Raw genomic sequence first — 5,870 nt, forward strand, 5'->3', positions numbered from 1 at the left:
ATCCTGACCTGGTCGGCCTGTTCGTCTAACACTTGGCTGTTTTGGTTATTTGATGTTATTTCGAGGTAGTTTGACAACGAGCTGAACCATGGGACCTTCGTTCTTACTTGTTTCTCCTGCTCGGACAGGAATCACCCAAGTCCGGCCGGTGAACGGTTCGGAACGGCAGTTTAACGTTTAACCCGAAGTCGGTGAACCTCATAGATAGAATCCGAATCTTGAACCACTCTTCCACTAGAATGTTTGGTGAGTTGACTCAAGCTCCGTTTCTACCGATTTGAAGGCATTGAGTGTAAAAGAGTTGAAAGAAAGTTGGAAATCTTCCTTTCAATCCTTTACATCATGTAAATGTTTAGATCCGTGATAGATCTTAGCTTGTTTATGTGGAAATCGGTTAGATCCGAGCTATTCATGGTGGATTGGGGCCAAAACATGATGTTCTTGAAGAACACCATGATGACATCATCCAATAATGCTTAGATCTTGGTGATTCCACGGTTAGAAATCAAGATTTGAAAGATAGAAAGGTGTAGGAGTGTGCATTGATCAAGAAATTACAAGATTTAGGATGAAAACTTACCGGAATTGGAAGAAATCTGAGAAAAGGTGAGGAGCACGAGCTGGTCGGTCAGAGAGTTTCTAAAAGTGGAAAGAATGAAAATGACAGCCCTATTTATAGGCTCCAAAAGAGGAAAGGGTTGGCCGATCAACCAGGTATCCCGATCGGACAGCCTGCTCGATCGGACAGTCCGTCCGATCGGCTGGGCTGTTCGATCGGCTGACAGCCTGATCGATCCACAGCCTGGTTCGAGTGTTCGGTGCGACGATTTTCGGTATTTCGATTTCGATTGAAGACGATACGAGTACGATAGAGTTTCCTATTCAAATTACTTTCAGTCCCAACTACTATATCTAACATACAATCATCTACGTTTCACCCTATCCTTACGTTACCATTCGCCATAATTCGATTTCGATTGCATTCGATTTGAGTTTCGAGTTTCGATTCGAGTTTCGATTGATCACCACCCAAAACATAAAGTAAGCACGCACAGGTAGCACATAAGGCACATACACGTATAACAACAACCAAAGTTCGCATAATTCGCGATTTGAGTTCGATGATGGTTAGATCGGTTTAATTACTGATTAGTTAACTTTATCGCATTGTTACTTCCTACTATTCACAGTCGTAAACCGGTTCGCGTCGATTAAACATTCGATTACTTCGATTCATTCCGATTAACAACACTTACTCTACATAAAACAAATAAAACATACAATAGACTAATTATAGTCAAAGAAGTCAAAGTTGACTTGGACTTTGACTTTGACTTTGACATTTGAAAACACGGGGTGTTACAGCGATAACCAAATCATAACCGTCATCACCATAGATCGAGTCATCCAAAACAACTAAGTCAACCTTGTTGTTCTGAATTTCAGTACCGGTTTGATGATTAAAGACTGAAAGCTTGAAAGTTTTATATCCAGCCATTGCAAAGACAAAGGTAGATCGCCTGTCTAAGGCAAGATCGTTTACCATCTCAGAACATCCATGAGTAAAAACACAACTGTCAGTTAATCTGTCCATCTTAATGTTCCAAAATCTATCTCTTAAATAAAGAGTTGATTGACAACCTTTGAAATTTTTCCCATAAAATTGCCTCCAAAATTCATCAGCCATGACCTACAAAGGTAGTGATAATTAAAAATTTAAAAACCAACATACAGAAAGTAAACATTATTCAACATACTGATTGTATAATATATACTACTTACAATAACGTCTTCTCAGGTGTGATTTTGGATATAAAGCAGTTTTGATGAACAAATGATTTAAACACCGAAAGAAAGAATGATGATGGTCCAAAGGACTGAAACATAAGATAGTCATTTTTTCTTATACAACTATCCCGAACAACTTTGGTGAAGCCATCAGCAAAAACAGGGCCCAAATCAGTTTTTTCAGTCTTACAAACCATAACTTGTTGCCATCAACAATCTTAACAGATTCTTTGTAAGGTGGTTGGTCTCCCCACATCATTGAAGCAAAGTCATTAGGTATTTGCTATGAGTTTAAAACAAAATAAAAATAAAGACAAACATCAGTTTACTTAAAATACGATTAGTAATCAGAAAACCAATAAACGTACCAAAAGTATTGGGTCATCTTCCTCAATAAGCTTTAGAAATGAAGGACTGTTGTTAATCTGATCCATATCTGAAAATTAAATATGAAGGTTTTTTAAAAAATAAAACGGTAAAGTATTTATAGAAACAAACTTAATGTAGTGACGGGAGAAACTTCAAAAACCAAAAATAAAAAGGAACAGTTTCAAAAAAATTTAAAAACAATTTATTTTTAGAAACACAATCAATACTCCGTAAAAATATATCACACACTAAAAATTTACATACTCTTTAATCGATTCAAAATTAATACAATATAAAATTTATTACTAACAACAAAAGACTGTAAAAAAAACCGAGCATAAACAATGAAACCTAACATTATAAGGGATGAGTATAAAAGATGAAACAGAAAATTATACCGGAAACAAAACATTATACCGGATGAAAAAATATCAAAACACTGTAAATCATCATCAACAACAAACAAAAAGACTGTAAATAAAAATATCAGTAACATCATAACACAATCAAGACATCAACAAAATATCCTTTCATATGATTCAAATCGGATAATGCAAAATCATCATCAACAACAAAGAAACAAAAAAAAAAACAGAAAAATTATCAAAAATTATTGTATTTCTAACAAAACAATATCATTAACGTCATAAGACAATCAAGACATCAACAAAAGATCCTTTCATATGATTCGAATCGGATAATGAAAATCATCATCAACAACAAACAATCTAATATTGTTTACATACCTTCTCTATATGTCTAATGATCTACAAAAAAATAAGAACAACAACAAACATTAGCAACTGCCGAAACTGTTTTCAACATCAAAAACTTAACTTTTCTTGAATAAATTGAAGATCGAACAACATAAACAAACAATATTTAACCTTCATCATGTAGTTTTACCTTAGATCTTTTTAAAGATTCTTGATTGAATATGCAGATCCAAGTGGGTAGGTAGAGAGAGAGAACCGAGAGAAAAAAGGTATAGGTTTGATATTTTGTTGGTACAATAATTGAGAGGAAGCAATTTATAAGGTCCATATTCTTAATGGGTTATATCGAAACCCAAATGCCTGACCCAATATCTGCCGGATCCCGCATCCAAACTTAAATTGAGGTTTGTGTATTGTGAAATATAGTTTGTGTAGAGTTAATTAGACAAATTCCCTCCCAAAATCAACCTCCACTAAACCAATGAATGCCACATAAGCAAAATGGCTCCACCATTCAAAGACAAATGGCCCAAATCATCTCATTTATTAATATAATATATAGACTAGGGGTTTGTACTTGTGTTTAATATTTTCATAGAATATTAAATAATGTAGCAGCTAACAATATTGGATTTGATAGTCATAAGCTTATAAACATGGTTTAGTTTAACCACAAATGACACTTGCTTTACGTGTGCAAGTGTTTTCAAGTGTATCAGCTAAGGTTTTAGTGGTTGCTTTAGTTACAAAAGACCACTGCAAAACATATGAACGGCTGATGTACGCTTGTTGTGGTCCAAAAGACATGAATAGCTGATGTACGCCTGTTATGGGCCAAAATATTTTTTTAGCTAATCTTCTTAGTCAGGGTAGCGAATCTTCTTTGTTCGCTGATGTCATCGTCTGCGGTGTTACATTTGTGAGGTTATTATAAAATATTTTAATGCAAAATATGAAAATGGGTTTTGGAATAGTGTGGTACCTGGCGATTGGAAAAGAGTTCGTTTTGTAGCAGAAGCGACAGTTGTTGCAGGAGGTTTTTGCAGAGGTGTATGTGGATTTATGGAGTGTGCGGGCGATGAAGGCGTAGGTACATCTACTTCAATAATTCTATTGACGGTGCATTTCAGGTTTCCTGAGCGTTTGTCCTTTTGAGCTTGCAGGTAGAATTTTATCTCTTTTCCTTGTATTGATTCGATCAACATTGGAATGACTTCTTTCGTGACAACATCTGAAGACTCTCTTCTTAGCAAAGCTTTGACTGCGTTGTTGAACATGGTTGCAAGAGCAGTAGTGCCTCTGCTATCTTTAATGGTGGCGACAACACGATACCTGTGAAAGGTGAAATGTTATTTTACATGTTGTAACAAAATGGTGCAGGCCGGTAAAAAAATTTGCTGATGTAATCATATTCCTAACTTTGTGTAAGCGGCTCTTAAATCTTACATGTACTTGGGTATGTCATAGTAACCATCTGAGGGGCACGCCCATTTGTCACCACTTGTGTAAACTGTTCTGAAGCAAACGGGCATGTAGTGTAGTACCAGTTTTGATCTGGAAGAACCTCTGTTATGGTCGCATTGCATACAAATGTTTTCGTCTGCATTTATGGATATTATTAGTATTCTGGTGAAGGTGATTAAAAGAGGTAGCTATGTTGAAGGGAATTATACTAAGGCGGTGGGGTGTGGTTCGGGAGAGGACATCGGGAGGGTGAGGTGGACAAGGTCCCCGATCGGGAACACCCCCCCCCCCCCCGAATTGATTTCGGTGCCGTCGGTACTCAACTCCCGACCATCCCGAAGCTCTCTCTCTTCATTCTCTCTATATCTCTCTTGAATCTCTCTCTCTCTAGCTTTGATTGGATGGAGTGGATGGGGAAACCATTTCCTAGGGTTGGGGGAAGAGGAAGAGGAAGAAGAAGGTGATGATGTGGAGGTGAGGTGGAGATGATGTGGCCATGCGGGAAGGGGAACCACACCCCATGGTCTAATAGAATATTTTTAAAATAATTTATTTCATGTAAAAATATATATTTCAGCAATTTTAAATAACTTTGAAATATGTTTTATAATGGGTATCAGTGTACAAGATGTTTAATGTGTCGGTAGTTGTATGTAACTTACATTTAGCTCTTCTTGATCTTTCATTTGTAGGCTTGCAAGAGTTGTCAAGGTTTAGGCTGAAGGAAATAGTGTTCGTGTTGTGATTCTAGTGTGAGCTTGTGATTGTGGGATGCCACCTGTTTTGCTTGTGTACCTAATATGACAAACGATAATGTATGTTGTTTTCTATGGTTGTATGAAACAGGTGTAGGTTTTTTGTGCTTCTACTTGTCTTTCAAAACTTGAGTTGCAGTTGTATCTGGGTTTAGATAAACATATGTTGGATAACTGGACCACAACTGCAAAACAAGCAAATGCAAGAACAATAAAAAAATTAAGCAAATACATAAGGATACGATAAACACAAAAATACATACCCTTCCGATCAACACAAAAGATTGATTCAAAATTAGAATCAACCCAATTTTGGTTAATACTCAAAACCACAAGAAGCTCCTCAGGATAAGCCCTTAACTTTGCATGGTAAGAACGAAGCCTGAGGAGCAACCCCTGTTCAAGTTCATGGACTTCCGGCTCCTTTTCATTCAAACCCTCAGAAAATTTACGTGGAACAACAGTAAAAGGAAGTAACTGGTCGGAAATGAAAAAAAACTGATTTTTCCAAGCATATGTATGACCAACAATGGTAGAAAGAAGGGGAGCCTCACACTGAGTTTTCTCAATGGTGTACCAATCCTCATTCCGGGCAAGACGGAAAAAACGGTGAAACATCAACAAAGAGGGTTCATAACTCAGTGGACGACAAACCTTTTTGTGAAAACTGTAATCCAAAAGATACACAACAAATAAGTAGCAAAACAACATGAGAAACTGGGGAAAAATAGTTAATAAATACTTTTGAGGTACAAATGAGTGAGAAAATCCCAACCTT

At 36.6% G+C, this 5,870-nt stretch overlaps 1 long non-coding RNA gene across 1 annotated transcript; it reads right to left on the reverse strand.

The window, feature by feature from the left end:
* Positions 1 to 1,358: 1,358 nt before the first annotated feature.
* Positions 1,359 to 2,341, reverse strand: LOC110918048. Its single transcript, XR_002581044.2, has 3 exons — positions 2,157 to 2,341; positions 1,783 to 2,071; positions 1,359 to 1,690 (listed from the first exon to the last, which is right to left on the reverse strand). It is a non-coding gene; the product is annotated as an uncharacterized LOC110918048 (long non-coding RNA).
* Between the last annotated feature and the right edge of the window lie 3,529 nt (positions 2,342 to 5,870).

The sequence above is a fragment of the Helianthus annuus genome, chromosome 16, assembly GCF_002127325.2.
Source record: "Helianthus annuus cultivar XRQ/B chromosome 16, HanXRQr2.0-SUNRISE, whole genome shotgun sequence".
NCBI classification, from domain to species: domain Eukaryota; kingdom Viridiplantae; phylum Streptophyta; class Magnoliopsida; order Asterales; family Asteraceae; genus Helianthus; species Helianthus annuus.